This window comes from Temnothorax americanus, unplaced genomic scaffold (genome assembly GCF_048541705.1).
Source record: "Temnothorax americanus isolate GAGA-0224 unplaced genomic scaffold, ASM4854170v1 Scaffold86, whole genome shotgun sequence".
Lineage (NCBI taxonomy): Eukaryota > Metazoa > Arthropoda > Insecta > Hymenoptera > Formicidae > Temnothorax > Temnothorax americanus.
In genome coordinates, this window is record NW_027509809.1 from 477884 (window position 1) to 502527 (window position 24644).

The 24644-nt window shown below is 35.8% G+C and overlaps 2 long non-coding RNA genes across 2 annotated transcripts in view; one reads left to right on the forward strand and one right to left on the reverse strand.

Annotated features, from left to right (window-relative positions):
* Positions 1 to 12948, forward strand: part of LOC143907703 (uncharacterized) — a 30375-nt gene extending 17427 nt beyond the window's left edge. Inside the window, exons 2-5 of the long non-coding RNA XR_013259950.1 lie at positions 11602 to 11816; positions 11885 to 12086; positions 12162 to 12357; positions 12441 to 12948. This is a non-coding gene — a long non-coding RNA (uncharacterized LOC143907703). The remainder of the gene's footprint in view (positions 1 to 11601; positions 11817 to 11884; positions 12087 to 12161; positions 12358 to 12440) is intronic.
* Positions 4439 to 11606, reverse strand: LOC143907704 (uncharacterized). Its single transcript, XR_013259951.1, has 5 exons — positions 11443 to 11606; positions 11101 to 11291; positions 5653 to 5769; positions 5166 to 5396; positions 4439 to 4912 (listed from the first exon to the last, which is right to left on the reverse strand). It is a non-coding gene; the product is annotated as an uncharacterized LOC143907704 (long non-coding RNA).
* Positions 12949 to 24644: the final 11696 nt, after the last annotated feature.

Below are 24644 nucleotides of genomic sequence, written 5' to 3' on the forward strand. Positions count from 1 at the left end.
ATCCTACAAAGATATATCTTATTTAATTCGAAAATTTTTACACTTGTTTCTTCTTTTAAATCAAATTTTTAATCCATAATATACGTTAAAATCCTTTTTATTTCAATCTTGGAATGTCGCTTTGAAAAACAATCTTATTCGGGAAAAATAAATCCAAGAATTCGATCCTTTAATATCTTTATATTAATTATCTCTTTTTTTGTATACTAGACATCACAGACGCGCGCTTCGCGCGCGCTATTTAGCTTTAATATTACACACAACTGTCAAAATATGCTATGACAGCCGCTCACGAAGTTAGCGCAGCAACAGAATCAATCAGCATCGCGGAAAAGAGCCAACAAAGCAATTCGAGATTTTCGAGAAGACTTCGAGAGATGCGAGTATCGATTTAACATGCCTTTTTTTAGAAAGGATTATTTGTAACTTTCTATAAGGCTTACATTTTACCCATGAATGTCATATAATCCACCCATATTCTAGGATACATGGCAAAAATGCAAGTGTTTCTAAGTTTTTTTAATTAAATACAAAAAATTAATATTTTATGTTTCTAGTAGTAGATAGTATAAAGTTTTTATTAGTATAATTCATTTGCCTTAAGCATAGTAAATAAGAATTTCACCCTTTCTCTTACATAATATATGTACTATGTGTATTATAGGTACAACTAATAATAAAAGTTTTAATCTTTTTAATTCGAACAATAATATTAATTAATAGTAATAGAAAACATAAATACAGAGTATTCTAAAAGTTAAATATGTAGTATATAGCACTCTCTCCAATTCCTTTGAAATTTTCAAATTTTAAACCAATTTGTCGCTTATTATATAATTATAATTAATACACTTAAAATATCACAATGTCGGCAAGTAAGAAAATGATAATTGAAATAATAGTTTATGGATATACATTTATGGATATACATTTATTTCCTATCTCGTTCTCTCCCGCCGCTTTACTTTTTTTCAACCCTATCAGCACTCTCTCTACCTCTTCCCATCCTATCCCCTCTTTTTTCTCTACTTCCTCCTCCGCCCCCTGTTCTTCCTCCTTTCCTTCTTCTATAACCTTCGCTTATATTCCGTTCCTTCTAACATGTCCCTTAAGTATTCATCCCACTCCTCCATTGTTATCTCCTTATTAATTTCTACTCTTCTTCTCCTTTCCTTCTTTATTACTTCCCACACCTGCTTCTCTGTTCTTGCCTCTCTTACCTCTTCCAGCAGATTTCTTTTTTTTTCCTCTCACACATTTCCTTATGCTCCTTTTTTCTCTTATAATGTTCTTTATATTGTCTTCCCCTTTTCCAGTCTCTCAATTAACTTTTCTACCTCCTTCCTCTTTTCCCACAGTCCCCATCTCACCATCCTCCCGTTCCTTCTGTTCCTCTTTTTACTCTTCTCATCCTTTCTTCATCTTAATTATTTTTGTCAACTTTTCGATCTCTTTACCTATATTGCCCCCCTACTTATTTCTACCTCCTCCGTTCTTTTTCTAAACTCCTCTCTTGCCTCTTCCGACCAGTCCGTCGCTTCCACCCACCTCTCTTTCTCCGCTATTGTCCCTCTCCTCTCACCACCACCCCCTTTGTCCACCCGTACTGCTACTGATTGGTGATCCGAATCTACCTCACACCCCACCTCCAATCTTGTCACTCTTTCTCAAACATTCCTATCTCCCTTCGCGTAATTGATCACTGTTTCCCCTCTTTCTCCTGTAAATTCACCCCTCCTTCTCATCTCCCTCCTATGCTCTATTTATAATTCCCCACCCTTCTTCTTCAACCCATATAATCAGCCCTTCCCCCTGCCTATTTATCATTTTATCTTTTGATTTTCTTTCAACTCCCTCTTCTCCATTCTCCAGCGCTCCTTTCTCCCCTGTTCTCGCATTGAAATTGCCCCCCACTATCCATCTCTTTTTTCTCCTTTCCTCCTCCTTCACCGATTTTATCTTACCCATTATCATAAATTGCTGCTTACGTAAACTATTGCTAATCTCCATTTCTTCTTCTTCCATCTTACTTCTCTAATCATTAAACTCTCCTCTTTTATCCATTCTTCTTTCCCTTCTAACACCTTTCTGAATCCCATCATTATCCCATCTATTGCTTTTCCTCTTCTTCCAACTCTTTCTTTCTTTACACCCTGTATCCTCCAGTTGAACTCCTTTGGCACGTTATTCTTCATCTTCTCCCGCTCCTCCTATTTCAGCCATGTTTCCACCAACCCCACGACATCCCACTTTTTTATCCTTTCCTAAAACCCTTCCTGTTTTCCTTTCATTCCCGCTACATCTCAAAAGCCTATCTTTGGGCTTCCTTCCTTTTCCTTCCCCTCCTCCTCCCTCCTGCATTCCTTTTTTCCCTCTCTCCCTCTTTTTCCTCTCTTTCATTCCTTTTTACTTTCCACACTCTACTCTCTCTGACTCTTTCCCCCTTCCCCTCAGCCTCACCACACTCTCTTCCTCCCTACTCTCCCTCTCCTCCCTTTTCTCTCCGCCCACCCTTCTCACCGTTTCTCCTCCCTCCTCACTACCTTTACATTTCATTTTTCCGTCTCCCTCTCTTCTACTCTTTCCCTTCTCCTCTTTCTCCCCCCTCCTTTTTCTTGCTCCTCCCTCTCATCTTCCCTTCCATCTCTCAGGACTGTTTTTCCTCATCTCAACTCCACCTCTTCCCCTCTATCCAAATCTTTCCGTACTTTACCCAATCTCTCCTTCTATTCCTTCTCTCCTTCTCAGCTATCCTCTCCAGGCTTCATTGCATTTTTCTTTGATGCTTTCCTTCAAAGTCATGTCATTCTTTATTTCTTCCATCCTCCCTTTCAACACATTCTTCTTCTGCATTACCTCTCTTATTTTTATTACTCTATCTTTTAACCTAACTAAAACCATCTTCTCTTTCCCCGTCTTTCTCTTTTACCTCCTTTATTCCTCCCTCCTTCCCCATCTCTAGCCATAGCTTCTCTACCGCTTTCTTTCGCCTTCCCTCCTCTACTTCCACCCCTTTCACTACTACATTGTTCCTCCTTCTGTCTTTCTTTTCTAACTCTCTCCACCTTTCTAGCTCTCTTACCTTCGCTTCTATTGCTTTATCTCTTTTTCCTATCTCTCACTTTCCTTCCTCTTTCACTTCTCCCTGCCCTTCCTTCCTCCTATCTCTCCATCTTTTAACTAATATATTTAAATTTATATATTAGTTAACTTCTTTATATACACTACCGCTCACACACACATTTATTTCAATATACCCCTATATTTGTTAATTTCTCTGTAAAGGATGAACATGATACATATATGTTTTGTACAGAAATGAATACATTTGCTGTTATAAACACTTGCATGCATTGCATTTTTATATATTATTTATATAAAAATGCCATGCATGCAAGTGAAATGTTTATAACAGCAAGTGCATTCATTTCTGTGCAAAACACGTTTCATGATGTTCATCCTTTACAGAGAAATCAACAAATCTATTGTATATTGAAATTAATGAGCGGTAGTGTATATAAAAAAGTTAACTAATATATAAATTTAAATATATTTGAAATATAATAAATATTTTTATAATATATAATACTTTTCTCTATATTGTTCCTTCTCTTCTCCTTCTTTCTTCGTTTTTTATCTCTATAACTTTCTCTCGTCTTAAAATACTTTTTACTTTTTTATAAACAGCTTAAGGTATCGATACAATAAATAATACTATAAAAGCTATATTTGGATGGAACGGTAATAATTTACACATCCTATTATACCTCTATAATAATGTTAAAATCATAATAACGTAATGAAAACGATTTATAGGAATAAATGTGATAGTATTTATGAAATAAAATTAAGTATGAAATATGCATTTAAGAAATATTACTTTAATGATTATATTATCTTACGCGTTATTAACATCCCATACAGGCAAAGCAAATAGATACTATGATATACAGGATACCTTTAAACAATTCTTTCATTTTCTAACATTTTTCAGATATATTGTAATATAATAGTACTTATAATCGTCATATTTTTTTACACAGAAATACTAACGCAAAATTATTCGGACATTGTCGCTACTAAAATTAAAAAATCAGATGATAGGTAATATACATATTTTTAATTCACATATCTCTCATTTACTACCGATCATTATTTCACAATGATACATTTGCAACAAAATATATACGCCAATGCCCAAAATGTATACCTGTAATCTAAACACATGTTTTTATATTCTGGAAACGATACAAGTGTCTTAAAATACTTTTTACTTGTTTCTAAGCAGCATAAAATATCGATACTATCCGAATAGTATAAAAGCTACATTTGGATGGAACGATAACAATTTAGACACCCTACCTCTATAATTATGTTAAAATCGTCAGATATACTGTAATATAAAATATAATCATCATATTTTTTTACACAGAAATACTAATGCAAATTACTCGGACATTGTCACTAAAAAATTAGATGAAAATAGTTTGTAATCATACAAAGATACTGTTTAGTTAATGTACACATCTTTTTAATTCACATATCTCTCATTTACTACCGATCATCATTTCATAATGATGCATTTGCAACGAAATAGATACGTCAGCAACATTCGAAACCATCGACTGGAAAAAGCATTCTTCTTGGTCTATTCGTTGTGACGGATAAAATCGTATAATTTCAGCACTCAGCAGTGGATTCACTTCAATTGATGCGATTTTAAGACAGAGCTCAATTCAAAGAATCCTCGTTGTTACTAAATATGCTTACAAAGCCTGTGAATAGCGCTAATTTCCCTGCCATGCGCATATCTTTTTTTTTCGTGGCTGTATCCTGATTAGGCATCATCTTGTCCGCAATATGCTTATAGACTTTTCCATTCAGCATTAACATAAAAAAGCCGTCGTACCATCTGAAATCGTTATATAATTGTCTTAGTATTATAATCAATTTTATAATAAATGTTTCCTCTCCGATAACATAAACAAAATTAATTTTAGGAAATCTAAATTATTTTATCTTTTTCTGAAAGTAGAATAAAAAACAAAACTAAAAATCAAGTTCTTTTCAAATAATAGACAACTTGAATAAATTATAATTAATGTTTATAAGAACAATTTTATATTACTATTAAAAGGAATGTTTAGAGCACTGATTACACTTACATTTCCTGATTAGCGCATATTTTATGACATATTGTATTTTCCAAATTTTACTTTCAAAACACCGAAAATACCTTCCAGCCTGTGATGACACCACGTATACGCCAACGAAACTGCACGGTATCGTTTTCAAAATGCATTGTGATCTTTAGGATGTCAAGCTTGACGTGTGCAAACTTCATATGACCAATGAACCTTAATAGTATCAATTGCTTCGCATAACTCACAAGTCCCCTGCAATATTTTTAAAGCATATTATGAGAAAATAAAAATACTTAATGCTAAAAACTCTCAATTGCTTTGAATACTTAATAAAATTAATTTTCGTTACTTCTTTAATATTGTTGATAAAAATTATATCATAATGGATAATAGGGACTCAATTTACAAATATTTTAGCATAACTTGCCTACAATACAAATTGCGCTACAGAACACTTTTTCGTTCTTTTCAACTTTTAAAATTTACAAGAAAGCATATGTATACGTACATACATGTGCAATTTTGGATACACCTTCCTTCTTAAAGATCTCTTCGGTATCACCTCCCTGCGGTCAATATATAGCGGCAAAATTTTGTATACCACATAGTTAAATATAAAATGTTCCTGCGTGAGAAAACAAGAGAAAAGAACATTTATAATAGGTAATGGCACACGATACAAACCACATGTGGTGTAGGAGGTTCAGGTCCGTAAAATGAGCTACTCGCAAGGATACCAAATACGTCCGTTTATTATGAACTCCAGATTGCTTCTGGTCGGAGAGCCGAAACGGGGGGTGAGATCGGAGCACCGGCTCCGATTCGCGATTCTCGCACGCGCCTCATCGATACCTGTCGCGCCCGCTCGCGACTACGCCAAGCACTTTGTTGTGGCCCTCGCGACCGCGCGCGATACGTGGCATTTTAGGGAACGCACACATAACACTCTTTCCCTCCCCGAAAGAGAAGGCGACTGCCTATCGACGACCAACTCCGGGATCCACGTATCTTTCTGGCTGTCTCTTACTTCGGACGGGTCGGTCTCTTCGCTGTCCCGGGTCCGGGGCTCTTGCCTCCTTCGCCTGAGTCGGTTGCAAGGCTTCCGGTCCTTGCTCTTCTTCTTGGTCGCGTTGAGCGCAATTTGGTTCCGCTGCATCCCCCGGTGCAGCTGGCTCTTCCTTCGCCTCTGGTTCGTAATCGTACACTCCCGTGTATGGTTCTATGTGTCGGCTTCTTTGCTCTCCCCTCTTGCGGATCTGGTCGACGTGACGCTCCCAGGTCCTGCCATCTTCCAATTTAATCTTATAATGTAATTTACCTAACCGTTGTATAATTTTTCCAAATTTCCATTTAATTTTACTATTATAGTTACGGCATATCACGCTCTCTCCCACCGTAAATTCACGCGATCTTTTATTAATATTAATGTTAGCGCTTTTCTTGGGAGGCTCAGGTATACACAACGTAAATTCTGTACGCATTTTTCGCTTAAACATTCTCTCAAACGGAGTCACTCGCGTAACACAATGTGGGGTGGTTCTGTATTGTACTAAGAAATTGCGCAGTGCGTTTTCTAAGTTTGTTCCCTTACTATTGGGATCCGTAAGTATTTTTTTTAAGGAGTTTTTCAACGTTTGTACAAATCTCTCCGCTTGCCCATTTGTTGCTGGGTGGTACGGAGCTGTAAACTTTGGGGTGATCCCCTGAGATTCTAAGAATTGTGTAAAATCTGCAGAACGAAAATTACGGCCATTATCCATGACCATAGTTTTTGGCATACCGTAATCCGTGAAAATCTCCTTACATATTTTAATCGTAGTTTCCGCGGTTATGTTTTTGACTATTCGCACAAAAGACCATTTCAAAAATGCGTCTACAAATACAAAAAAATACATGTTCATGTACGGCCCTGCATAATCCACGTGGACACGCTCGAAGGGTGCCCCGGCCGGTTCCCACTCGTGTATTTCCGCTTTCGGTGGGTTATTACGCACGGTATTACATATATCGCAATTCTTAGCTAAATTCTCTATCGCTCTGTCTATACCAGGCCACCAGTACAAACTTCTAGCTAACGCTTTCATTTTAACTACCCCGAAATGATTTTTATGTAATTCCCGAAGGATTCGGTCGCGCAGTTTACTAGGAATTACTACCTTTCCATTGCACAAAAGCTCGCCCTGTTGTACGCTATATGCTGCTTGATTTATATTGAAACGCATTTGTACGGGTATCTCTTTCTTTTCGCGTATGGCCGTTAGGAGACTCTTCAATTGCCCATCTTTTTCCGTAGCACAAGCAATTTTATCCGCGGATACGGGCATTTCGTGTAACATTCCTATCTCGTAAATATCTACTACATCACGTTCCGCAGTTGTAGTTGTGCTCATTGGTAATCGTGATAGACAATCCGCATTTGCATTCTGTTTAGAGCTTTTGTATTTAATTTCAAATGAGAACCCTTGTAAGAATATTGCGTAATGTTGCATTCGCATAGCCGAGTACGCGGGTAAAGCTTTTGACGGCGCGAAAATCTGTACTAACGGTTTATGATCCGTGTATAATGTAAACTTGTTACCATAAAGGTACTGATGGAACTTCTTTACTCCAAAAATTATAGCGTAAGCTTCTTTATCGATCTGAGCGTAACGTTGTTGAGTTTTAGAAAGAGACTGCGATGCGTATTGCAGTACGCGTTCGGTGCCATCGGGGTAGCGGTGTGATAGCACCGCCCCTACTCCGTACGGACTAGCATCTGTAGCTAAGATTAACGGTAGCTTCGGGTCAAAGTGAGCTAAAATGGTGTCACTTTTGAAACTACTTTTTGCGCGCTCAAAAGCCTCCTCACATTGGTGAGTCCATTTGAAATTAACTCCCTTTTGTAGCAACTCATGTAACGGCGTGAGCATCGTACTTAGGTTCCTAATGAACCGCCCGTAGTAATTTACCATTCCTAAAAATGATCGCAATTCTGTAACGTCCTTCGGCCTAGGCATGAGATCAATGGCCTGCATTTTATCGGTAGTTTTATGTATTCCCGATCGATCAATTCAATATCCGCAATAATGTATGCTATCCTGTAGGAACTCGCTTTTGCTTTCGTTTATTCTAATATTCGCGTCACCCAGGCGTTGCAATACTTGTTTCAGGCGTTGTAAATGAATTTCCTTGGTAGGTCCCGTGACTCGAATGTCATCTAGAAATACCGTTATCCCCTCGATACCCTGCAACAAGTTTTCCATTTCACGTTGCCAAATGGCCGGCGCTGATGCGCTTCCGTACATTAAACGTGTGCTTCGAAAAAGGCCTCGATGCGTATTGAGGGTGAGTAATTCCCGATCCTCTTCCCGAACTTCTAATTGCAAATACGCTTGTTGCAGGTCTATCTTGGAGAACTTCTCTCCGCCTGCCATATTCGCGAATAGTATATCCGTGGTAGGCAACGGATGCTCGTCTATTAATAAGCAGGGATTGATCGTGACGCTAAAATCCCCGCATATGCGTACCGTATTGTCTTTTTTCAACACAGGCACAATGGGAGTAGCCCATCTCGACGTGTTTACTTTCTCAAGGACGCCTTTCGAAACAAGCGCTTGTAATTCCTGGTCGACCAAAGGTAACAATTTGAACGGGACGGTACGGACTTTGAGAAACACCGGTTTAGCGTTTTCTTTCAGAGTGAGCTTTGCTTGTAAGCCTCTAATTTTTGTCGAATGAGGATCTAATTTGTTCCGATATTGTTGTAATAACTCCGTAATTTTGTATTCCGTATCGCTACGTGACGTATTTATTGTATTAACGGTATCCGTTAGACGTATGTGCAATTGCCGAATCCACTCACGGCCTAACAATGGTTCGCGCTCGACATTCGAAACGTACAAATTTAACTTGATTTTAGTTCCTCGCCCGCTAACCATCACGGGTACCACGCCCACAATCTTAATCGGCGTTTTGCAAAATGTAATTAATTGTAACGTAGTCGGTTGTAACCGTTTTAATAAAGACAACTCCCGTAATGTATGTGTACTCACGATGGTTACCGCAGCTCCGCTATCTACTTCGAATCGCAGGGGTTTGCCCTCGACGGTGATTGTCTCGAAAAACTTTTCTCGGAACTCCGAGTGTTCTACGACTAATATTTCCTCTACTTGATTGGCCGGTGCGCGTTTCGCCGCCATACACACTTTGAGCAGGTGGCCTGGTGTCCCGCAATTAAGGCATTTAACGCTTCTATCTAGAGTACATTTTGTAGCTAAATGGCTACCGCCACATCTGAAACAAGAAATATTAGAATTTGCGTTTGTATTCGCGTTAGGTTTACCGCCATTAACTGATTCGCCCTTTCCTTTTGAGAATTTCGCGGGAGGCTTCCGTTTCCGCTGCGTTTTCTTCTCCGTCTTCTTATCCTTGGAGCCAATGTATTCGACGCTCGTCGATCCATTTTGTAATTGCAGTGTGTCCTTCTCCGATAGCTCCATCGAGGTAGCCACTTGGATCGCCTTCTCGAACGTTAAGTCTTTCATTTCCACTAGTCTTGATTGTGCCCGGCTGCTCGCCAAACCGAAAACGAACTGATTTCGTAAAGCCGTTTTCAGATACGCCCCGAAATTGCAGCGGGCGCTTAATTTATGTAGTGCGGCCACGTAGTCTTTAACATTTTCGCCGTCCTTTTGTTTCCGTTGGTGAAAACAAAAATTTTCGGCGATCTCTAGAGGCTCAGGCGCGTAGAATTCCGCTAAGCTCGTCACTAATGTATCGAAGGTCGCAGTGTACGGGTCCGCCGGCGCCAATTTATCACAGATGACATCGAAAGCCGACGTCCCAATGAAATGTAGCAAGTACAGAACTTGTTGCTCCGTAGGCACTTTAAAAATTTTTACTGCGGCTTGAAAACGCTGAAGCCACCTCGCCCACTCCGTCGTGGTCGGGTCGAAAGTTTCAATACTGAAGTTGCCATGTAATACCACGGCCGCCATGGTTCAAGGTGACCTTCGTAACCAGCGACAGCGGCCCGACTTCTCGAACTTCGTAGAATGTAACGGACAAGGTATCCTGGGCGATCCGAGTTTCCCGTAAGGTGAAATTCCGTACCCGAGGTACCGGCTTGGTAGCGAACGATCTCCCCCGTATCAAATTGCTCGAGAGATGATGTAGTTTGTATCCCGGTAGACCGGCTCCTTTTTGAACGCTCTCGAAACACAGTACTGGACGCCACGTGTACGCGTAATGGCGCTTCCTGCTCGTACTCACACGTGCTTCAGGTCTTGCCGTGCTTTAGCGCGATCCCTTTTCGTGCTAATACGGACTTCTCACAGTTGCGGGAGAGATCCCATCCTCGTCGCCATTTCTCTGTGGTGTAGGAGGTTCAGGTCCGTAAAATGAGCTACTCGCAAGGATACCAAATACGTCCGTTTATTATGAACTCCAGATTGCTTCTGGTCGGAGAGCCGAAACGGGGGGTTAGATCGGAGCACCGGCTCCGATTCGCGATTCTCGCACGCGCCTCATCGATACCTGTCGCGCCCGCTCGCGACTACGCCAAGCACTTTGTTGTGGCCCTCGCGACCGCGCGCGATACGTGGCATTTTAGGGAACGCACACATAACACCACACAATAGTGTAAATTCGGGATTGGGGGAAGAAAGAGGGGGTAAAGGAGAAGAGATTCTTACAATTAGAGGCACTCTGTAGCAACTCGTATTATCTAGCACAAGAGGACCTCTTGTGCTAGACAATTATGCCTCAACAGTGTCTGACTATGAAAATTATTACATTTTGAAGACGCGAGATTGTACATTCAAAGCATCCAAATTAACGAAAGTAAAGTACAATATAAACATACCTCGGAGAAATCTTTATTACGCGATAGTGCCTGTCACAACGTGCATATAGATACCAGATCACTTTCTCGTTCTCTTAACTTTTACAACTTTTACAAGACAGCATATATACGTACGTGTGCAATTTTGGATACTCCTTCCTTCTTAAAGATCTCCTCGGCATCAGCTCCCTGCCGTCAATATATATTTCACTATCACTATCTGTCACGCGGCGAAGGTCACGACTGTCACTATAGATATATCTACCTATTTCTAGGTTATCGCTGTATTCCAGCATAGATCGGTCTTTCTTAACAGCTTCATGCGTCTGTGATTGAGAAAAAAAAATCTGATAAGCTCTGTATATCAGTTCAATATAATACAAATATGTATATACTTTTTAGATAAAAACGGTCAGTAAACTTTTATAAAACAATACTCTTTGAAATAATACAAGTGATAATAATTTTTATAATTACCTCTCTATATTGTGCATGAATTTTCTTCTAACAATATTTGTAATGTCATCAACTTTTCACGCTTGTTGAATATATTTGCACCATGAGCACCAAAAATGTACGAAACAGTACGAAATTTTCGTTACCATCAATAAGTGAATTTTCATTCTTATTGTTTAGATATCAATTTGATGAAGACAACAGGGGATGAAAGCCTAAATGATGTAACAGAGAATAAAAATAATGCTTCAGAACCACAAGAAGTAGATGAAGAGCTGATAAGTATAGTTCAACAACGACCAGTCTTGTATGATCCTCGTCTACCACTTCAAGAATATAAAGAACTAAGTTAAAGAAAAAAGATCTATGGCAGGAAGTCAGCAATTGTCTAGGAGGTAAACTTATGATTCAACATTATCATTACATTCTTTTTATAAACATGTTTTTTAAATTAATATTTTAGGAGCATATTCACCTATTGACGCCGAAAAAAAATGGCAATATTTAAGAGATTGTTATACAAAAGCTAGGAGGAATTTTAAGAAAATACAGAGCATTGAAATAAGAAGTGGTGCTGCAGGTACTTCTATAAATGAAAGAAATAAACCATCTTTTCGCTATTACGATGCAATGAGTTTTCTTAATGATACATTAAAATATAAAGAGTAAGTTATATTGAAGTTATATCGTATTAAATGACATGTCAAATAACAACTAAATTTATTTTTAATTTTTTTCAGAACATGTGTACATCTTCAAGATTTCCAAACAGGAAAGACACAGCTCAAGTAACGAATAACCTTTTTGCTCCTTTACCTTCCTTTTCAAATTCACCTATGAATAACAGCAACGATTGCACAGATTCAGAAAACAGGCCACCTTCAACGCCATCACCGAGTATCTCTGAATTGTCTGTAGCGACTTCAGCTTTACAAAGTTCGTGTTTGAAATAGATATACACACACATTAATATGAGAATATTAGAGTTTTTAATAATTTAATCTACCGTTTGGTTTCAGAAAGACAACATTCAAGTAACATCGACGAAGTAGATAGAGCTTTTTTACAGACCTTAAACACAAATGTTCAACCCAATCCTATTGATGGATTCATGTTACGACTGGCAGAAAGAATGCGTCGACTTTCCTACAGGGAAAGATCACAGTTAGAGTTGGAGTTCTTAATAAAACTGCGTGAAACGGAGGCAAGATTGGGACTATTAAATAATTAAGAGGATATCTGTTATATCGTATATTATACTTAATTTTACAAAAAAAATATTATATATATAGACATTATAAAATAATATATAAATTAATTTTTAAAAATCATTGTGTAATGCCTTCTCCCATTGTTGTTCTATGGCTCCAACAGTACAAAAAAATTCTTTGAATGCATCTCGAATGTTCACTGCACTTTGAATTACATTATTTCTTTCTGTATTATTATCAAAACAATGTAATGCTTGGAAAGCACTATTATATCAGTGATCGGCAAAAATTCTGTTTTTAGTAATGATATCGGCGATTATTTTTAATTAATCAAAAATAAAAAATTTAAATGTTTTTAATTTTAATTAACAAAAAATTGGTAATTAATAAAATACTAAGCTCTAAATTTAAAATAATTATTAATTAATTGAAAATGTAATACTCTGTTTAAAAAATTAATAAATAATCAGAAATATATTGCTCATAATTTAAAAATTGGCAATTATATAAAATAAATTGTCAGTTTTTAAAAAAATTACATTAAAAAAAATATTTTTAATTTTTTAAAAAATTAGTAATTTTTAAAAAGTAAATTATTTGAACAATTAGTAGATAATTATTAGAAAATATATTACTAATTTTTTAGAAAATTAGCATTTATTAATTTGTAAAGTATTCGTTTTTAAAAGTACATTAGTTGCAGTAGAAATGAAACGATGACGTTAACTATACTAAATAATTTTTTTCTACTGAAAATTCGTGTCTTTTAGGAAAATTTGCAATTACTAGATGAACTATAATTTGACGATGGTCTCTGCTCTCTCTTAAGGCCATCGCGCACAAAATTGCATAGGCTGCATAAGCATAGCATAAAACCGCTGGACCGGCTGGACCAATCTTATGTAAATTAATATGGCGACTTTATACTGGCATTGGTTTAGCGGTCTTATGCTACGCTATACCTGCTTCCTACACTCATATCCGTCAAGAATAAATTACTGGCTTGTCAAAAAATAAAGTTACAATTTTGTAAAAAGTTAGTGTTTGGATAAGCCAATTTTTGATGTTGAAAATGAAGGACGGATTAGCGCTGTATAATAGCAGCAGTTTCACATCCTAAATTTAAATTGAACTGGCTCAATTGTTTAAGTCGCTCAGTGCAAGCAAATGTTATAGTAGCAATAAAAGAAGCAATTGCTTCTGTGTCGAGTAGAGTTGAAGATAAGAAAAAAGATGATAGTGTAGCTGAAAATGATTTTTTTGACTTTACATGTGATCATGATACACCTGATGTAATCGAAACTTTTGGGGCCTCTGATGTAGAAGCAATTATTCAGAAATTTAGTACTGAAAGTAGGAATGATCTCGAATTACTTAATTTATATCCTATTGTTAAGAAAGTTTTTCTCAAATTTAATACACCTTTACCATCTTCTGCACCAGTAAAAAGATTTTTTAGTTACGCTACAATGTTTAATTTACCTAAATTTAATAAATTAACTGATGAAAATTTTGAATTAAAAGTAATTATAAAGTGTTATTCGAGTGTCGTTAAAAAAAAAATAGTATTATTTACTTAGAAAACACGTGATTCTCTTAAATAATTTAGGCATATTTAAGGCTCCTGGGTACTCGTCGCGGCCATGTTGGAATGTGAGAAGAAGTAAGAAATGACACGTTGAAAATTCTTGCGTAGTATTTCCAAATAAAAAGATATTTGCTTAAAATAACACTACAGATCACTTCAGCACACTTTAAAAATACGCCGAGTTGAGGTTAAGTCTACCCCTTTTCCTTGATAGTAATAAACAGCCGTAAAACGAATGTGATACAATGCAGGCTTGTGCGCAGGCGCATGACTAGATTTCGTATTATATTCATTTTACGGCTGTTTATTAATTGTCAAGGAAAGGGGTAGACTTAACTTCAACTCGGCGTATTTTTAAAGTGTGCTGAAGTGATCTGTAGTGTTATTTTAAGCAAATATCTTTTTATTTGGAAATACTACGTAAGAATTCTCAACGTGTCAATTCTCAACATTTCTCGCTTATTCTCCATTGGAGAGAGTTCTTATTTCTACCGCGACGGTACGTCGTCACCGTCAACGCGGAGTTTTCGGCTCAGGGACCAGGAGCTTTAAAGAGCATTACATCAATGAGAGATGATAAATAATCTTGATTGAAAACTTGAAGAATAAATACGCTGTATCTGCTGATACGTTTATACAATATTAATATGTAAGTAATAATTAATAAATTATTCTTGTACGTCAAATATGTACACATTTATTACCGTGTTGACTGATTTAATAATAACTGTGTGATAACAAATATAATTTTTTAATCATTGACTTCGCTTTATTTAGTACCGTACTTCTGAATATAAAATTGAAACTTCGAATACATTCATATATTTACAAAAATTGTATGTTATATGCACACTCAAAGAGAAGGAAAATTTAAGAACAACAGCTTATACTTATTAATATAATCTAATAAATATCGACTAGGTTAATTAATAGATATATTTTCTCACAAATCTTCACAATTATTTTTTTAGTTGTTCAAAGAATGTTGGCATTCTTAAAACAATTTTTCGCTTTATCATTAATGTGTAAAATAAGTGTAATCAAGAACTTTATGATGTTCCCTTTGTCTTGCCTAGTATCTCTGATTGTAATATTGTCAGTTACCTCATGTTCATGCTTGTTTTTGCCAAGACACCTTGTTTCAGAGTCAAGGATAAAAAATTATTTTTATTTAATTGTTAATTTTCTGAAAAATTAGAAAATATTTTTATTTAATTACTAATTTTTTGGAAAATTAAAAAATATTTTTTTTTCATTATTTTTTAGAAAATTAAAAATTATTTTAATCCTACACGGAATGAGGGAGGTTCCAGGTTCGAACCCTGGCTGAGGTAATATTTTTCGCAATAAATTTCTTTACAGTTTTTAGATAATTAAATCGAGTCGATTTAATTCCGGGGAGGGAAGGGTTTTTAATTCTAACAATTACTGTGTTTTAAGTCCGACAAATAATCGGCGCGCAGTTCGTTGGAAAAATTATATGTATATATATAGACATATATGTATACAGAAACTAATATTAGGCTTTCAAAAACCTAAGCTTGGATCGAATGGCTTTTGATTCTAATTATTTTTATTTAATTATTTATTTTTGAAAAATTAGTTATAATTCTCGATTTATTATTAAATTTTCTAAGAATTAAAAAATAATGTTACACATTAATAATTTTTGTAAAAATAATCTTTTTTTGAAATTATTTACAAATTGTTAGGTAAATAAAAATAAGTTGAAAAATATTTTTAATTTTTTTGGCACTTAATATTGTATTTTGGCTTATTAATGATTGCTTTGACATTAAAAAATAAATAATGAAAATTTTTTTTGCCGATCACTGTATTATATACATTTACATGATCTGAAAGTGATAAAGACATATATTGTCTTTTTTCAGCGAAAACTGCGAGATCTTTTTGCATTAAAAAATTATGCAGACAAACTGTTGCTTTTACTATTGCAATTGCATTGTTTACATTTGTCGACAGAGGTTGTCAAAAAATTCTCCAACGTGCCGTAAAAATGCCAAAAGCACATTCCACAATTCTACGAGCTCGGCTAAATCGATAGTTGAATACTTTCTGTCGAGTGATTGGTTCGGTCGGTTGAGGAGAGTAGACGTGGAGAATCAGGTGGAATTTGGAGAGCTAGAAGGAGCGGTATAGTGGAGAGAAAAAGGAGAGTAGTAGGAAATAGGAAAGAGCGGAAGCAGGGCAATAAGCAGAGATACGGTGAGTCAAAGTAGGAATCAGGAAAATATTAATTAATAGATCTTAAAAAGTCAACAGGTGAGAAGGTTAGGGTGGCAGGAGAAGGCACGTAAGCGGAAGAGGTTGACAGGGCGCCACCTGTTGGAGAAGGAAGGAGGTAAATTACCGACAGGGAAGGAGCGGATAGAGATGAAAAGGGCGGAAAAAGTAAACGTAGAGTTACGGCGAATATACAGTAAGTAAAGGTGGCGAATGGAGGCAGAGAAGGAAGGAATAGTAGAAAGTAGGAAAAGAGGTGACAAGAAAAAGAAAGGAGAAGAGGAAGGAAAGAAAACGAAGGGAAGACCAACAAAAGCGGAAGAACTGGCCAAACTGAGAGAAAGAGCAGACAGCTTAGGAACAGGGACAATCAAAAATTACTTGCAGAAGAGGAAAAGAGAAGGAGCAGAGGAAGAAATAGCCAAAACAGAGAAAGAAATATTGGAGAAATTTAGCGAAGCAAGGAAGGTTGGCAGATCACCACCAAATAAAATAAAGAAAGGAAAGGACCCATACAGCACAAGTAGATACTGAGAATGTTCGAAGGATATCTCAGCAGTAGATTGCGTATATTCTCACAACATTCGAGATACGTACCACGATTTTCTGAGAACCTACTGACTGCATTACTATTTTCGCCTCACCTAGTTCGTAGTATCTACTGAGAATATCCCGCAGTAAATACCAAGAATATCTCAGGTATCAATATAGAACCAAGGATAGAATATGCACGGTATATACTTATTACGTTCGATTAGGGTAAAATAATTGGTACTCTTTTATATTTTATAAATTTATGTTTATTTATATGTGCATTGTAAATTATTGCCAATGTGTGTACGTTACACACTACAATATTTAATACTGACAACTAATACCGCAATAACGCCGAGTTTAATGCTTATGTCACTTCGAGTGTCATACGTGATAGAGAGAATTGCTATAGAATAATAGATTACTGCCTGTTTTATGTCACATACGATTTTCTTATAGAATATTGCAGTGTTTTCGAACTTTAAATCACATAGTGATTTGAATACATATGAAGTACATATTTAAAACTAGCGAAAATAATCGTTTTCTTAAAAAAGGATTGCACATATATAAGTAAACAAAGAAGAAATAGGAAAATGTATTATAGTCACACGAGTTGTTGGAAAGATTTAAAAATTGAGTCCTCACTCGAAAGTTATCGTTTGCACAGAAAAATGTACTTACAAATTAAGCGTGATTTAAAGTTCGAGAACACTGCAATCGTTCAAATATCTCATGAATACATTTTCAATTGAATAATACATTAAGACGAACAATTTTTACAGTGCTAACAATTATCTTGTAAGTTATGTCAGACTCAGTCAGTCAGACAGTAATCTCGATATTTCGCATAAAAGATAATTAGAATGGACTTTATAAACTTTGTAACATAATTTCAGCGCATTTACAGTAAGCGGCAAGTTATAATTGTACGAATAATACATATATGGCAAGGGAAGGCATCATATTATCCGTGGATGTTTTAATACGTGTTGTATAATGTTTTAAAGTTATATAGTTCTCTTTCCATATACGGACCATCCTTCAATATACATAGATATACACACACATATATACATAAGTATACATATATCATGTTACATACGTATGTGCACATGTCTGTACATAATATATATTTTTCAAGAAAAAAATACATGTATTAACTATATGTCATCCTCTCGACGAAACATACCTATTACAAAACGAGAAGACGAAGCAAAATTCGTTGAGTTGTTGGTACGTATTGCACAAATACACAATTGGTATCACAAATTGACTCCAACATATGCGAGCCAAACACTTCGTCGTCGCACGCAATCTGTTTTACGAGAACGAGAAGCAGCACGCGAAACAGGAGCGATAAATGGAATGCATCTCGCGTTTAGAAAAGTAAACAAATAAGCTGCTCCTCCAGACACAACGTTTAAAATGCTCCGATAATCTAAATGTGAGTAATTGCATGTAAATGTAAGTATATCAGCTCGTTGTGCATTAGCTGAAAAACGTAAGACGTAAGAAAAATAAGCGTTCAACGGTCAGTGTAAAATTGATTGCGTGTGACATACGCTTAACTAAAGGTTCTTATTTCCTAATATGAAACTTTTCTTACGAGGATAATACCTATCCGAAATAATACTTAATATTTTGTAACGCGATTATCTACATATAACACTAAAATTAAAGATTTTTGGTTTTTTTGCATTACGCTAAACAATATTAAATAAGTTCTCTATGCAAAACTGGACCAACGCAGGCAGTGTGTCACTACGGCAGAATTGCATTGATGATACTGGCACAGTGAGGCAATGACCTTCGGATTCTCTCTAAATAACTAAGAGTAATTATTAACATATTTATCTGGAAAACTATATAATCATTTACGTCGCGTAAGTAATTATTTTGTTTATCCTATACTAGAGATGGGTGATACAGTCTGAAAGTATCGTATCGATACGTATCTTGAATGAAAATATCGATTCACTATTTACGAATTATGATAATAAACTTACCAATATTTTCCGTTCTTTACGAATGTAGAAGTGAACGATCGAAAGGCAAAAACGAGAGGCTGACGCAACGTTTTAGGTTAAAACGACACATGAGATAAGTCCATGTAAGATAAACGGAGGAAACACCGGTCGTCGAGTCTGAAAAATATAATAACAACAGTGACATTAATTTGTGCCTATTCTCGCTCGATTCACTATTTACGAATTATGATAATAAACTTACCAATATTTTCCGTTCTTTACGAATGTAAAAGTGAACGATCGAAAGGAAAAAGCGAGAGGCTGACGCAACGTTTGAGCAACGTTTTAGGACGACACACAAGATAATAAGTCCGTGTAAGATAAACGGACAAAACACGTCCGAACTGGTCCGTGCTTGTTGCGGCTCTTGGATGACCGCGAGCGACTAGCGTACTGGCCGCGCACCGTTGCCTGCCTCTCTGCCTCTGCCGGGCCCCGCCGCTCCAAGTCCGAAGATGCGGAAGAAGACGACGACGACGACGAGTCTCTGCACGACACAACTCACTAAACTCCACTGAACTCACAACTTTGACAAGATGTCCGACCACCGACGTCCGACTGTCCGACTTCGTGTTCGTGGCTTCGTGCCCGATCGACTCTCATCGGGGCGACTTCGGCTCGCCTCTATGCGCGCGCATCAACACGCCGCCTTCGGACTTAGCCGATTCGGCGTCGTCGGTGAAAGCATCGACATATAGCATGGACTGCGCGAAGGTATAGAAAAATGTGACCGGTCGGAAAGAAAGAGATAGCGACCGGTAGAGGTCAAGCTTTGTCTTTTTCTACTCAGTAGCGTGGTAACGGGCGTTTGCACCCGGAGGTCAACAATTTATTTTCAATTTTTTTTAAATTTTTTGCGTTACGATTTGATTCAATGTTATTATTTGTTCCATTATAACGACAATTTTATATTCTCATTATTCATATACTTTAAAAAGCATTTAGATACTTTGTTTTATACACTTTCGGAAAATATAGTACAATACGCAGTTATATATTATAGTAATACAATCAAATAAATAGTAATACACAAGAATTTCTGTGCATTCTGTGCACAACCTTTCTCAAATATTGTTATATATTTTGCATTATAACTATTTTACAATATAAACATTATATATTATATACTATATAAAAATAACAAAAATGTTACATTTATTTTCGAAAAATTTTATTGATTTTTAAATAAAACAGTTTTGTTACATTTCGATCTTATTCTAAGCTGCTCTCGTTGTTCTAAGTTGGATGTTCCTTCGTGGTGTAATCGAACTTTAAAAAACTTTTTTAGAATCTGAACAAGTAGTTTTAAACGGTGATCATCTCCGCAATTTCCCTTATTCTCAAACACAGTGGGTGGAATATATTCAAGAGTACTTGTTATCAAGACGTTGGAAATATTTTTAGTTTGAAAAACGTCGTGTGTTCTAAAACGTTCTTCTGCTATTAGACATGTTTGTATTAAATCAGCTGAAGCTTTCATTAATCTACCTTGACATTTCTTAGTCTGTATAGCGGAGAAAGATTTTTCAGACTTGAGCAATTTTACGCAATCCACACATTTAACATACTTGCTCAGACTCTTAGCTATAAAACCTGCTATGTACGCAATAATGTGATTAATGTACATTTTATTAACATTCATAAATACCGAGGGTATACAATAGTCATGATCCAAAGAAGTGCTTGAAGAAACCCTAAGAGTTTTACTGATTTTATGCATGTCAACAATATCATTATCATGAGTTTTAGGAGCCGGGTTATCGAGAACTTTGGGAGTTTGTAATAAACAAGTGCTATCTTGAAGTAGGCAATTTGCATTATCTGAACCTTTGATTTGTGCATAAACCAATAACCACTTGAATGCAGACTCAAACTGCTCGGCGGTCGGGTTGTTATTGTGTCCACCGCGAGATCTAACAGCTGAGAAGAAGAGCTCGACGTGATCTTGAGAGAGTTTGTATGTCAGCAAATACTCTAAGGGTGCAGTTTCTGACGTTGACCATTTATCAAATATAGCAACAACATTTTCTAAGGCGCTCATGATACCAAAGAAACCCATTCTTCGTTTTAACTCAAAAATCAGTTTATTACCATCTTTAAGTGTACTGATGAAAGTCTTGTATAACTGAATATTTGATCGAATTTCAGCTACGTTGTTTCTATTTATGCATTGTTTACTGGGAACTTTAGCTACTTTTTGGCGAGAATTCAGGAGATCAAAACAATTATTCATAATGAGACAAAAGTTTTCTGTGGCTTCAGATCCAATAAATTCGGGGTGTTTTACATCACATCTAAGAAAATGGAGCGCGTGAGCTGTACTCGCGCTGAATGTTTGTGTTGCTAATTTAACTTTCATCTTTTCCTGGGCCCAGTTTAAATGGCGTTTTCTAATTTTTGTAGCTGCATGTAGTCCATACTTGTATTGAATTCTTACAAGGGCTTGAAAATATTTCCATTCTATAGCATTTCCTTCACTATCGTACAAAACTTTTCTTGTAGCTAACGCATTCCGAACTAGTTTAATGGCATGGCAGGCATCAATTATTACAAAAATAGGCTCTTTGGTAACAAGATGCGGAAAATGCATGCTCGCTTTTTCTGTAAAATTAAATTCTGCACCTAGCTTCTTAGCCATCTTTACATTACTCTGTGCTCCATCGAATGTTAGTGAAACTACGTTGATTCCAATATCATGCAAACTCGTTAAACATTGTGATACAAGCCGTGCTCTTTCTTCTCCATTTAAACTATCAATAAAATAATAGCCCATAGGAATTTTCCAATGTTCATTTAAACAAACGACCATCACTACCATGACTTGGGTTGCCATTACAGTGTTTTTCTTTTTATCGCTACTATTATTAGCATCGCTGACAAAACCGGTGTATTTTGTTCCATTCCATCGTAAGTGCTTTCTAATGGCCATATCACCAACTGTAACACTACATAATAAAGTTTTTTTCTTTTTCTGAGCTAGTAGCAGCTTTCCTTCAAGTACTTGCAATGCTGGTTTAGATATTCCTGGTCTACTATCAATAGACGTAAACCATTTTCGAACAGTGGAAGGATGAGGTAGAGAAAGCGAAAATATTTTTCGTATATATGCATAAGCCTTTGGTGACAAAAATAGGAGAGTTGATGCGAAGGTTCGTAGTTGTAATGGGAATTCTAAGACTTTTTTTTTCTTTGAAATAATTTGTTTAAACAAGGCCTCAGCTACGGGATCCATTGTAGACTAAAAAAAAAGGAGATAAATAATATATAATAAATTAATTTCTAATTAAATACAAAAATGCAGTAAAATTGATCTATGCTATGTCGCACCAAGATTTAATCAAAGCCGACATTGCAGATTCCTTCTTTCATATAAATATAGAGTACAATACAAATAATCGCAACATAAAAAATTTTTAAATAAAATGAAATAAAATTTGATATTAGTATTTTAAATAAAATTATACAATTGCTGTATGTATAATTACGACATAAGCGAAGATTTATTAAATTCGATGATTAATTTACTAATTTATTTGCTGTGTTATTTCAGAAAAATAAAAAGAATAAACTTACAGTATGTACATTTTCAATGGTAAATCTAATCTAATCTAATAATAATATAATAATAATTGAAGATCGACGAATATGTGACGCGCAGTTCACATGAGAAGGAGATTGTAAAATTCAATAATTATTATTAGGCACCAAGATCTGCCGCAGACTACTGCAAGACCGACATTGATTATTCTCAAATTTATATCTTATATTTATATAATAATTAACGTACTAATTTATTCATTGCGTTCATTAACAGTATCCTCTATATGACTTACGTGTAAGAGTCTTACTTCATCTTCCATTATTAAATTTTTCTTGAATAAATGTTTTGTCAACAATTTCAAGCTCGAAACCTTCTGTTTTAACCGTCGAACTTTACGCTGTAAGCACTCAATTTTTTTTTCTTTATTTAATAACTCCTGCTTTGCAGCGTTCCACAAAGCTTTTCCTCGCATTGATGACTCGGAAAGTTCTTCCCATGTGAGATCATCAGTTAGTCGAATCTTTTTTTTAGCAACAACTTCAGCTAGTGGTGGTTCTTGTTTCCGCCTGTAAAACATTATACACAGATATTTACAAAATCATATATTATTTAACTCTAATACTACATAAATAAAAATATTTAAAAACTTAAAATAAAAAGCATAATATACTTACTTATTTGATGTGGCCAACTTTTCAATACTTGATCGCAATGCTGGTTCATTGGTTGGGATGTTATTGGTTTGTATGGAAGAAAATTCTGTCGTGTTCGGAATATTTATTGGAACACTTATACCAAGATTTTTAGTTGGTTTAGTCCCTGGTTTCAAAAACCTTTTTCCGTTGACTAACCCATAACGAAAACATTCAGTCTCAAAATGTCTCGAACAAATGGTTGTTGCTTTTCCTGGGACTTCTTCCGATTTTCCGATAATATCTAGCCATTGTTGTCGATCGATAGAGTTGGATGGAAATCTACAATCAAAAAATAACCTAAAATTCACAAAAGTGTCAAATGCAAGATACATAACCCAATCTAATAATCTAATAATATTTGTAGTTGCAAACTATTACTCACCGATGAAACGATAAATCTTGCGATTTGTCTGATCTCTTTTTGCAGATGAAACACGTGAACACCATACTTAAGGAATGTTTTTTTCAGAATTAATGTATGATGTCGATTGACGATAAACACACTCTTTATAAAACGAAGGAACGGGTTTATCGTCTTTGCAATACGTTCCTTACATCCTCTGGGTGGGGATAAAAGCGACCAATAGAAGCATTAGAAAAAGAGAGCAATTGACCTCTACCTCGTTCCCTCTTTGTCTAATTCTCCGGACACTTTTTGAAAGCTTTTATGTAGGGATCGCGCAGTCCATACTATATGTCGATGGGTGAAAGCAACACGCCGCGAGCGGACTTTATTTTCTGATCCGTATTAATTTATATATTCTGAGTAGTATACGAGAATGTACGAAAAATAATATACTACTGTGAGATATTACAAGTACATCCTGAGAATTTACGAAAAATAATGTACTACTGTGAGATATTACAAGTACATCCTGAGAATTTACTAAAAATAATGTACTACTAGAGATGTTATAGAAATGTTCCAGGTATATTATATACGGTACGTATATGTACAGTACGAGTACAGAACATTCGAATGATATCATGTGCTGTATGGGGAAGAGGAAGAAAATATGGCAGCAGAGGGGATTAAGGAAATTCTTAGGAAACTAGAGGAACAGAAAGTAAAAAAAAGAAAAGATAAAAAAAATAAAAAAGGAAATAAGAGAACTGAAAAAAGAATTTAAAAGGAGAGGGGAAATTTGGGAACAGCAAAAAAAGTCGCTGGAGGAAAGAATAAAAAAGGTAGAGGAGCAAATAGAAAAAAACAGAATTGAACATAGAGAACAAGAGCGAAGGAAGATACGTAATAGAAAAAATGAAAGAGATGGAAAGAAATATAGAAAAGGCGGAGAGAAGAAGGAGAAGAAATAACATAGTTGTGAAAGGAATAGCGATAGGAAGCGAAGCAGGAAAGAAAGAGAAAGTAGAAAAGAT